Source organism: Pelodiscus sinensis, chromosome 5 (assembly GCF_049634645.1).
Source record: "Pelodiscus sinensis isolate JC-2024 chromosome 5, ASM4963464v1, whole genome shotgun sequence".
NCBI lineage: Eukaryota > Metazoa > Chordata > Testudines > Trionychidae > Pelodiscus > Pelodiscus sinensis.
Window position 1 is genome coordinate 133,336,293 of NC_134715.1, and position 11,087 is coordinate 133,347,379.

At 50.1% G+C, this 11,087-nt stretch overlaps 1 long non-coding RNA gene across 1 annotated transcript; it reads right to left on the reverse strand.

The window, feature by feature from the left end:
* Positions 1-396: 396 nt before the first annotated feature.
* Positions 397-9,282, reverse strand: LOC142829716 (uncharacterized). The gene is made up of 3 exons (XR_012904470.1): positions 4,367-9,282; positions 2,635-2,752; positions 397-1,220 (listed from the first exon to the last, which is right to left on the reverse strand). It is a non-coding gene; the product is annotated as an uncharacterized LOC142829716 (long non-coding RNA).
* Positions 9,283-11,087: the final 1,805 nt, after the last annotated feature.

Genomic DNA, 11,087 nt, shown 5'->3' on the forward strand with positions numbered 1-11,087 from the left:
GAGGAGCAACTGCTTTTGTAGTTAGCTAGCCATTCACAGTCTGTTTAATCCTAAATTGATGGTATCAAATTTGCAGATGAATTGTAGCTCTGCAGTTTCTCTTTGAAGTCTGATTTGAAGATTTTTTGCTGCAGGATGGCTACCTTTAGATCTGCAATTGTGTGTCCAGGGAGATTGAAGTGTTCTCCTACAGGTTTTTGTATACAGGCAGTCCCCGGGTTACGTACAAGATAGGGACTGTAGGTTTGTTCTTAAGTTGAATCTGTATGTAAGTCGGAACTGGCGTCCAGATTCAGCCGCTGCTGAAACTGATCAGTTTCAACAGCGGCTGAATCTGGACGCCAGTTCTGACTTACATACAGATTCAACTTAAGAACCCCAGGCATCCCCAAGTCAGCTGCTGCTGAAACTGATCAGCGGCTGAATCCAGGAAGTGGATGTGCAGGTGAATGAACCCGTGAGGGTGGGGCTGATGTGGTTAGGTCCTGTGATGGTGTTGCTGGTGTAGATATGTGGACAGAGTTGGCACCGAGGTTTGTTGCAGGGATTGGTTCCTGAGTGGGAGTTACTGTGGTGCGGTGTATAGTTGCTAGTAAGAATTTGCTTCAGGTTGGCGGGTTGTCTGTGGGCGAGAACTGGCCTGCCTCCCAAGGTCTGTGAGAGTGGGGAATCATTGTCCAGCATGGGTTGTAGATCCCTGATGGTGCGTTGGAGAAGTTTTAGCTGGGGACTGTAGATGATGGCCAGTGGTGCTCTGTTATTTTCTTTGTTGGGCCTGTCTTGTAGCAGGAGGCTTCTGGGTACACATCTGGCTCTGTTGATCTGTTTCCTCGCTTCCTCAGGTGGGTATTGTAGTTTCAATAATGCTTGGTGTAGATCTTGTAGGTGTTTGTCTCTGTCTGAGGGGTTGGAGCAAATGCGGTTATACCATAGTGCTTGGCTGTAAACGATGGATCGTGTGGTGTGTCCGGGATGGAAGCTGGAGGCATGTAGGTAGGCATAGCAATCCGTAGGTTTTTGGTATAGGGTTGTGTTTAGGTGACCATCACTTATTTGCACTGTAGTGTCCAGGAAGTGGATCTCTTGTGTAGACTGGTCCAGGCTGAGGTTGATGGTTGGGGGGAAATTGTTGAAATCACGGTGAAATTCTTCCAGAGCCTCCTTCCCGTGGGTCCAGATGATGAAGATGTCATCAATGTAGCATAAGTAGAGAAGGGGCGCTAGTGGACGAAAGCCGAGGAAGCGTTGTTCCAGGTCGGCCATAAAAATGTTGGCATACAGGCAGTCCCCGGGTTACATGGATCCGACTTACATCGGATCCCTACTTACAAACAGGGTGAGGCAACCCCGCACTAGCTGCTTCCCCCCAGCAGACCAGGGAGACACGAAGCTAGCCCCACCCCCCCAGCAGACCAGGGAGACGCGGAGCGGCTTTTCTCAGCAGACACCTCAGCTTGAGAATAAAGGACTGAGGTAAGTGACGTGTGGGAGAATAAAACTGAGCTCTGGAGAAATGTTTGGCTAGAGTTTCCCCTACAATATGTACCAGTTCCGACTTGCATACAAATTCAACTTAAGAACAAACCTACAGTCCCTATCTTGTACGTAACCCGGGGACTGCCTGTATTGTGGGGCCATGCAGGTGCCCATAGCGGTGCCACTGGTCTGGAGGTATAAACTGTCCCCAAATCTGAAATAATTGTGTGTGAGGTAAAGTCACAGAGCTCGGCCACTAGTTGTGCCATAGCATCATCAGGGATACTGAAAATATGTACTTTACATAATTGTGGTCTTTCAAAGAATTTATTTAAAACGCTATGGCTACAGCTACATTGCGCATTCTTGTGCAAGAAGATATGAAAATGAGATGCAGCGATGAATATCACCGCGCCTCATTTGCATACCTAATGAGCCGCCATTTTGCGCAAGGGGCTTTTGCACAAGAGCCGTTCTGCCGCTTATTTTCAGGCAGAACGGCTCTTGCGCAAGAGGGGGGTTTTGTGCAAGAAGGAGCAGTGTAGACTTGTGCAAAAGTGGCCCTTGTGCAAAAGTGGCAGCTCATTAGGTATGCAAATGAGGTGCGGCGATATTCATTGCCGCGTCTCATTTGCATACCTTTCTGCGCAAGAATGCGCAATGCAGACGTAGCCTACGTGTCTGAAGAGCCCAGCATTTCATGCGGCATGCTCAGATGTGCATCTAAAAATCTATGCCCAGGATTTTTCTGAGATATGGTTTTTTTTATAATCTTCAGCAACAAATGAATGACGTTTAAAATACGGGTCTGAAGACATATTACAATAATGCACAGCTGTTTTTGTGAGTGAATTCAGAACCGGACAGTATATCCCTCACAGGGCCAGCCACGTTTGGGCACCTGAGGTGAGGAGCACAAATGATGCCCCCACGCCACCTTTTCTCCTACCTGCCTGTTATGTCTCTTGTGCCCTCCTTCCTCCAGCCCCGCACTCCCCCATCTCTGTGCCTCGAGAGCAGAGAGAATCCATCTGCACCAGCAGCAGACACAATTGTCTACACTCTGGGTCCTAGTGGAGCCCCCCCCCCCCCCCAGTCTGGCACCTGAGGCGGTCGCCTCAGTTCGCCGCATACATGCCTGTTAAATGGCTTCATTACCATGCAATGGCTCTTTCTCAGGTTCGCTGTTCTGCTAACAGGCCTGGCAACCTGGAAGGCTTTTTGCTTTTACGTTCCTAGATCCCATCCGGAGAAAGACTCACCAGGCTGTGGGAGCCTGCAGGATAGAGAGAGGGAGAGGTGAGACGTTGGGCACTACGTCCCGGGAGGCAATGCCTTCCCTTGCCTCTTAAACCCGCCACCCTTGAGGGAAAGGCCCTGTGCCTAGGTGACAGACACAGGTTGAAGGGGGAAAAGAGACAGAGAGAGGGGCCATAACAGGCCTAAGATCACAGAGCAGAGCAGCAGGGACTAGAAGCTAGATCTCAGGCCAGTGTACAATGTGCTCATTCGCACGCCCTTCCCAAAAGCCAGGCCAAATAACCATGCTCACAGCAGGGATTTAAACACCCCCACACCAGGAAGAGACACAAGCCCTTAGCTAATAATCTTGGGGTTTAATAAACAATGAAGCTGATCTAACGGTGTGCCGGGGGAATCCGATATTCCCAGCTCATTTCTTCTACTAGAGCCAAGCAAAATGTCTTCCACCTCACGTGGCACAGAGAGAGTGATGGGTTCAAGGCCTGCAACCAGAAAGAGGCCAGCTGGGGCTGGGACCAGGAAGGCCATATTTAAAATTCCATTCGTCTACTGCTCGGGCAGATTCTGTGGCAGGGAAGAAACCGCTGAGATTCTCTGGGCTAGTTCAGGGTGCTCTGGCCTTTACGAACCCCACTGGGTCGCCTTCCCCGCTGTACATTCCTGAAAGACTCTTCTGCCCAGCCAGCGCATCTGACCCATCTGTTGGCCCTGTTTCTAACGTAACCCTCTGGAGACTCAGGCAGCCGAGATCCATGGCCTAGAACAGGAACAAGAGAACTGTGTGTATGGTTCCCAGTGCGTTTTCAATTGGGGGCTGCAGAGCAGGAAGGAAAGTCCTGGTTATGATGCTCCATCTTGAGGGTAGGGAATGGTGTGTTAGTTATGTAACTGGTCTGTCTGTGTTCTTTGTACTATCCCTTTAAATGTAGATTTATGGTTCAGGGCAGTGCAACCTATTGGTGATTTCATGGGGGCAAAATGGATTATCCCACTTCTGCCTTTTGCCCTCTATACATAAGAACGGCCACACTGGGTCAGACCAAAGGTCCATCCAGCCCAGGGTCCTGTCTGCCGACAGCGGCCAGTGCCAGGTGTCCCAGAGGGAATGAACAGAACAGGGACCCATCCAGTGATCCCTCCCCTGTTGCCCATTTCCAGCCTCCCACAAACAGACGCTAGGGGCACCCTCCCTGTCCAGCCTGGCTAACAAGCATCTGGTGTGGGGGCTGGGAGAAAACAGGATACAGAGCTAGGCAGACCATGTGTCTGTCTGATCCGGTCTGGCAACCCGTTATCCTGCAGCACAGACCTTTACCGAACATCTGCCTCTGCATACATAGGCCTTGCCTCCGCTCCCACTGACTTCACAGCAAGATTCCTGCTGACTTCTGTGGGAACCGGATCGGATTCATGCTGCAGGCAGGTTGTGTGTGTCTGCAGCTGGTACCAGGGTAAGAAACTACCGTGGTGCGTGGAATTCCTGGAGTATCCCTATCCCTTTACAGTCCCTGATCATGAAATTCACTTGCACATCCACATCACAAGCTCGTTTTCCACCCTCCCGCCCGACAGGGCCTGATCCTGGAACACCTCATGGACTTCAGTGGGAATGGAGCACACACCATACCTTGCAGATGCTCAGCCGCTGCCAGGATCAGGCTCTGTGTAGTCTCTTATGCAGCTCTCCCTTGCCAGAGGCTATTTTTAGCTGGCATACTGCAGGGCTGAATTCTCAGCCATAAATGGAGCAGTCAGGTGGCTCGTAGGTTCAGGGTTAATTTATCCCTGTGGTGCAGAGTTTCAGACAGAAAGGGCTTGTGGGGAAGCACTGCTGGCGACCGTCACCTTCCCAGCACAGTGCACTATTACAGCTCCAAAACCAGGCACAGGCAGCTCTGGGCTCCCCAGTGAGCTGTCTCCTCTCTTGGCCAGCACATACGACAGCATATTCAGGAGACAGGACATGTTGAGATGGTTCTTCCTCTCTGCCCTGCCTCACACTTCCTCATTCCACCCCGCCCCCCTAGTCAGTTACTGCCCTGTGTAGGCCATAAGGTTAGTTGATAGCCTGCTGAAATACCTGAAACCTGCTGTATTATACCCTCTGCCGCTGAATCCTATTTTGTTCGTTACAGGTATTCATAGTTATCCATCACATAAGGCTGTAATGTTTAAGTGCCCTTCCATGTGCCCCCCAAATCCTTTTCCAAGACAGAATTCTCTGGGTTCCCTCTCATTCTGTAGCCTAAATTCAGACCCACCAACATGGGACGGGGAAGAAGGGCAAAAGGGCCAACTGCCCTTTAAATCAACACCGGAAGCCTGTTGTGAAGAGGGCAGCTGCTAACAGCCCCACCCCTTCCATCCCAGGCCGGGCCATCTGAAGTGCAGAACCAAACGCCCTTTCCCAGGGTCCCTGCAAGGCTGTCAGCTCTGCTGCCTAAATTAAAATAAAAACCTAAATATCTTCTGGCCAGTTGTTGCCAGTGGCAAGCTGTAATCCCTAGCCTATACATTCAGGTCAACACCTGTTCCTTAGGGTATGGCTACACTGGGAGGGATGGGGTTGGTTCAGAAGAGGTACAGAATCATAGACTACTGGGACTGGAAGGGACCTCGAAAGGTCATCGAGTCCAGTCCCCTGCTCCCATGGCAGGACCCGCACTGTCTAGACCATCCCCGATAGACATTTATCTAACCTACTCTTCAATATCTCCAGAGATGGAGATTCCACAACCTCCCTGGGCAATTTATTCCAGTGTTTAACCACCCTGACAGTTAGGAACTTTTTCCTAATGTCCAACCTAAACCTCTTTTGTTGCAGTTTAAGCCCCTTGCCTCTTGTTTTCTCCCTCCTCCTTATGACACCCTTTTAGATACCTGAAAACTGCTATCATGTCCCCCCTCAATCTTCTCTTTTCCAAACTAAACAAGCCCAATTCTTTCAATCTTCCTTCATAAGTCATGTTCTCTAGATATTTAATCATTCTTATTGCTCTTCTCTGGACCTTCTCCAATTTCTCCACATCTTCCTTGAAATGTGGCGGCCAGAACTGGACACAATACTCCAACTGAGGCCTAACCAGTGCAGAGTAGAGCGGAAGAATGACTTCTCGTGTCTTGCTCACAACACACCTGTTAATGCATCCTAGAATCATGTTGGCTTTTTTTGCAACAGCATCACGCTGTTGACTCATATTTAGCTTGTGGTCCACTCCGACCCCTAGATCCCTTTCTGCCGTACTCCTTCCTAGACAGTCGCTTCCCATTCTGTATGTGTGAAACTGATTGTTCCTTCCTAAGTGAAGCACTTTGCATTTGTCTTTATTAAACTTCATCCTGTTTACCTCCAACCATTTCTCCAATTTGTCCAGGTCATTTTGAATTATGAGTCTATCCTCTAAAGTAGTTGCAACCCCTCCAAGCTTGGTATCGTCTACAAACTTAATAAGCGTACTTTGTATGCCGATATCTAAATCGTTGATGAAGATATTGAACAGAGCCGGTCCCAAAACAGACCCCTGCGGAACCCCACTTGTTACTCCTTTCCAACAGGATTGTGAACTGTTAATAACTACTCTTTGGGAACGGTTAACCAGCCAGTTATGCACCCATCTTATAGTAGCCCCATCTAAGTTGTATTTGCCTAATTTATTGATAAGAATATCATGCGAGACCATATCAAACGCCTTACTAAAGTCTAGGTATACCACATCCACCGCTTCTCCCCTATCCACAAGACTCGTTATCCTATCAAAGAAATCTATCAGATTGGATTGACATGATTTGTTCTTTATAAATCCATGTTGGATGTTCCCTATCAGTTTATCATCTTCCAAGTGTTTGCAGATGATTTCCTTTGGTTGCATTTGCTTCTTCCATTTTTTTTCCCCTGAAAAGGCTTTTCCGCCATTTGGCCTTGTCTACACAGGGCCAAATGTCGGAAAACCCCCGTCTTTTGAAAGCCCCCTTCTTCCTCGTAAAACTTAAGAGAGCAGAGGGATGAGGCCAGACTCCTTGCTACATCTGGACAGCATCTGTCCCAAGGGATCAGGGATTCTCTAGTATTTATACTGTCAGCTTTTCACATTGGTTCTCTGCAGAGCCTTGCACCATGAGGAGGCAAAAGGATAATTAGTTACCACAAATTGTTTGCACATGATTCAGTTATTAGGGTGCTAACGGAGGACCTGGGTTCCAACCCCTAGTCTGCAACACTCTGTCTGTGTGACCCTGGGTGAGTTATTTAGCTTCTCTGTGCCTCAGTTTCATAAGAACATAAGAACGGCCGTACTGGGTCAGACCAAAGGTTCATCTAGCCCAGTATCCTGTCTGCTGACAGAGGCCAGTGCCAGCTGCCCCAGAGAGGCTGGACCGAAGACAATGATCAAGCGATTTGTCTCCTGCCATCCCTCTCCAGCTTCTGACAAACAGAGGCCAGGGACACCATTTCTATCCCCTGGCTAATAGCCTTTTATGGACCTAACCTCCACGAAATTATCTAGAGTCTCTTTAAAGAAGAAGTTTTCCCCTCCATACAATGTTTCTCCTCCATACCATGTGGATAACAGCACATCTCTACAGCACAGGGCACTGTGGGGAGGACCACGTTAAAGAGTGTGAAGTGCTCAGATGCTATTGATGGTACCTGAGACAGAGAGAGAAAACAACAAATGAAATCCCCTCTTTCTATGGCACTATTCACCCCCAGGATAGCTGAAAGAGCTTTACAATCTGGAATCACCCCTCCCAGCCACTTCTGGGTTAAAAGATAGCAGCTGTTCAACAGAGCTAAGGCAGCAAAGAGCACTGTTTCTGACTCAAACATCAAAGGGGCTTTAAAGAGACAAGGGAAATCCGTCCTGCTCCCCTAGACCAGTTTCTCTGTGAACTGATCAAGATCCTGCCGTTAGGAAGCCTGATCTAAACATGTCATGGGATCGCTAATGACCAAAACAGGTGCAGACCTTCACCCAGACTGACTCCAGGAATGCAGACTCCTAAATGCCTTTTGCAAATGAGATTCAGGCTCCTGCATACTGAGGTGTTGTGACACTGAATGCCTATATAGCTTTAAAACAAATCAGAAAGGAGTGGGGATAAGCCGGGCCCAGAGTCAGCAGCATGGCAGGCTCCAGAACCCAGGAGTCCTGGCTGCCAGTTCCTCAATCTAATCCCTGGACCACATTGCTTCCCTATTTCAATGTTTTTAGTCACTGATCTTACGCTTGTGTGATTCAGCACTAGTATCAATGGAGAGGCCCAGGTGTAAAATCAGTGTAAATGAGAACAGAGTCATGGTCTTTTTTGAGATGGTCGCCTCATCTCCAAAAATCTATCTGAGCATTGGAAAAAGGTTCAGAAAAGGGCAGCAAAAATGATGAGGGGTTTGGAACAGGTGCCATAGGACGAGAGATTAAAAAGACTGGGACTTTTCAGGGGGCTAGGATAAAGGTCTATAAAATCATGACACGTGTGCAGAAAGTGAATAAGGAAAAGTCATTTATTTGTTCCCATGACATAAGAACGAGGGGTCACCAAATGAAATGAATCGGTAGCAGGTTTCAAACAAACAAAAGCAAGTTTTTCTTCACTCAGCGCACAGTCAACCTGTGGAACTCCTTGCCAGATGGGGTGAAGACCAGGATTTTAACAGAGTTCAAAAGAGAACTAGATAAATTCATGGAGGGTAGGGCCATCAATGGCTCTTAGCCAGACTGGATAGGGATGGTGTCCCTAGGTTCTGTTTGTCAGAGTCTAGGAATGGGTGACATGGGAGGGATCACTGGACAGATGATTCCCTGTTCTGTTCATTGCCTCTGGGGCACCTGGCACTGGCCACTGTGGGCAGACAGTGCTCTTCTGTCAAGTCCCAGGGGAAAAGTAACATTCAGGGTTTGTCCCTGGAACCATCTCAGGTCCAGAGCCTCTTCCTCCACTGAAGGGAATTCACATATCAGCCCCTCTTCCCCTCTAGAACAAAAACACACGGGGGAAGAAGGGTCGTGCAGTCAAGCTCTTTAAGCTGAAGGCAGCTGGCCAGGATTCCAGGCAACCCAGAAAGGAGACGGGAGGTCATAACGCTGAGAGTGACCCCGCAGCACTGAAGGGCATGAAACATCCCTTCAGCTAGCTGGGAACGCTCCCCCTCACACAGCTGTGTGTTGTGCCAACGGGAGGCCTTGGGAATGCTCTACAGTTGGCTGGAGAATTGCACTTAAGCAGAGTTACACACTTGGATGGTACCCACTGCAGGGCTCCAGTGTTGTGGGGTAGTTCAGTGAGGTTGCTTGGGCATAATTAAAGATTAGCAACCGGATGCAGTCGTGGCCTGAAGCTCTGTATGCCAGGGAGCTAGCTCATCAGCATGAGAGCTCTCTAGCCACAGGTGTGAGCACTGTTCATTATTATTACAGGCAGTCCCCGAGTTACGCGGATCCGCAGTTACGAACGGGGCCCTCTCCCTGGTCTCCAGCAGACCAGGGAGAGGAAGCAAAGCGGCGGAGCACGCGGACAGCGGGGCTGTCCGCTGCCCGCGTGTTCAGCCGCTTTGCTCCCTGTCCCCCTGGTCTGCAGACCAGGGGGACGGAGAGCAAAGCAGAGCAAAGCCGCGGAGCCCGAGGGCAGCAGGACAGCCACGGCTCGTCTGGGCTGTCCCGCTGCACCCGTGCTCCGCGGCTTTGCTCGGGACGCCTGTGGTACAGCAGCTGGGGCGCTGCCGGTTGGTCCCGTAGCGCCGCTCTGGGCGCTACTGGACCAACCCGGCAGCACCCCAGCTGCTCTGCCCCAGGCGTCCTGATTCAGCCACTGCTGGTCAGTTTCAGCAGTGGCTGAATCAGGACGCCTGGGGCAGAGCAGCTTGGGTGCTGCTGGGTTGGTCCAGTAGCGCCGAGGAGCGGCAGCACTACTGGACCAACCCAGCAGCACCCCAGCTGCTCTGCCCCAGGCGTCCCCAAGTCAGCCGCTGCTGAAACTGACCAGTGGCTGACTACAGGAAGCCCCTGCCCCGGGCTTCCTGGAATCAGCCGCTGATCAGTTTCAGCAGCAGCTGACTTGGGGATGCCTGGGGTTCTTAAGTTGAATCTGTATGTAAGTCAGAACTGGCATCCAGATTCAGCCGCTGTTGAAACTGATCAGTTTCAGCAGCGGCTGAATCTGGACGCCAGTTCCGACTTACATACAGATTCAACTTAAGAACAAACCTACAGTCCCTATCTTGTACGTAACCCGGGGACTGCCTGTAGTTGCATTCCCGTTATGCCTAGGAGCCCTGTGCAAACACAGAACCAAGAGGCAGTCCCTGCCCTACACTCCTTCCAGCCTATGGTCCAAAGCTGCATTTCATACCCCGAAGAACAGCGTGGGCAAAAAAAAGTTTATCAGCCTATTTTTAAACACTGAAATAATGGCAGGATTTGGAAAGGAACCATTTTTTTTTCTTTTTACAACACTTCTCCCCCTCCCCCTAAACTTTTTATAGACAGTTTCTGGTATTGAAAATATTCAGACCCCTCCCTCACCGCCGTCTTGTTCCTCTTTTCCCCAATGAATAACAGAGCAAAGAGGGGGAGATATCCAAAAAGAAAAAACAAAACCTGAAAGTTTGCCGTGGTCAACAACAAACACACAGGGAGTGGGGTGGGGGGAAGGAATGAAAATCAAACACCTTTAAAAAGTCCGTTTGGATATAAAGGGCCATCTTAAAAAATAAAAAACTCCTCAAACTTCTTTGCTCAGCTTTGCCTAGGGCACGTGAGCACAGCACGACAGAGGGTGCAGGGAAGAGCCCAATCTTTATACAGCCGGAGGCTTGGATACCTGAGGCTGTCCTGGATCCGAACACCAGCCAGGGTGAGGCTCGCTTGGCAGACAAGGGGATTGCAGGACAAGAGCGCTTCCCTCCCTATACCTCCCAGAGGTAAGTGTGGGGGGAAGAACTCAATTTAGCCTGCATAGAACTTCATCTCCTCTCTACCTTAGGCTTTCCCTCCTGGGCAAGGCACAGCTGAGGCTGTGGTTTGAAAGCAACAACCACTGCTGCCCCCTATGGCTGGGCTGGGGCATGACTGCAAAAATGGTTGTGGGGAGGGGATGTTTGTGCCTGAGTTCCCTGGGCAGCCCCTCCAGGTGTCTGGAGCTGTACAGCTGTGAGCAGCTCTTCACAGCACCGTCCTCTTCCAAGCCCCTGGGGATTCTCCCCTGCTGCCTGTCCCTCCCTCGGTCACAGGACAGCTGGGATTTCATAGGAGGCATCACAGAGGCCCTGGCCCTCTACACAACACCCAGGCCCACTGCGGGGCTGATCTCCGGGCATGTCCAGCTTCAATGGGTGAAGCCATGGCCTGTCC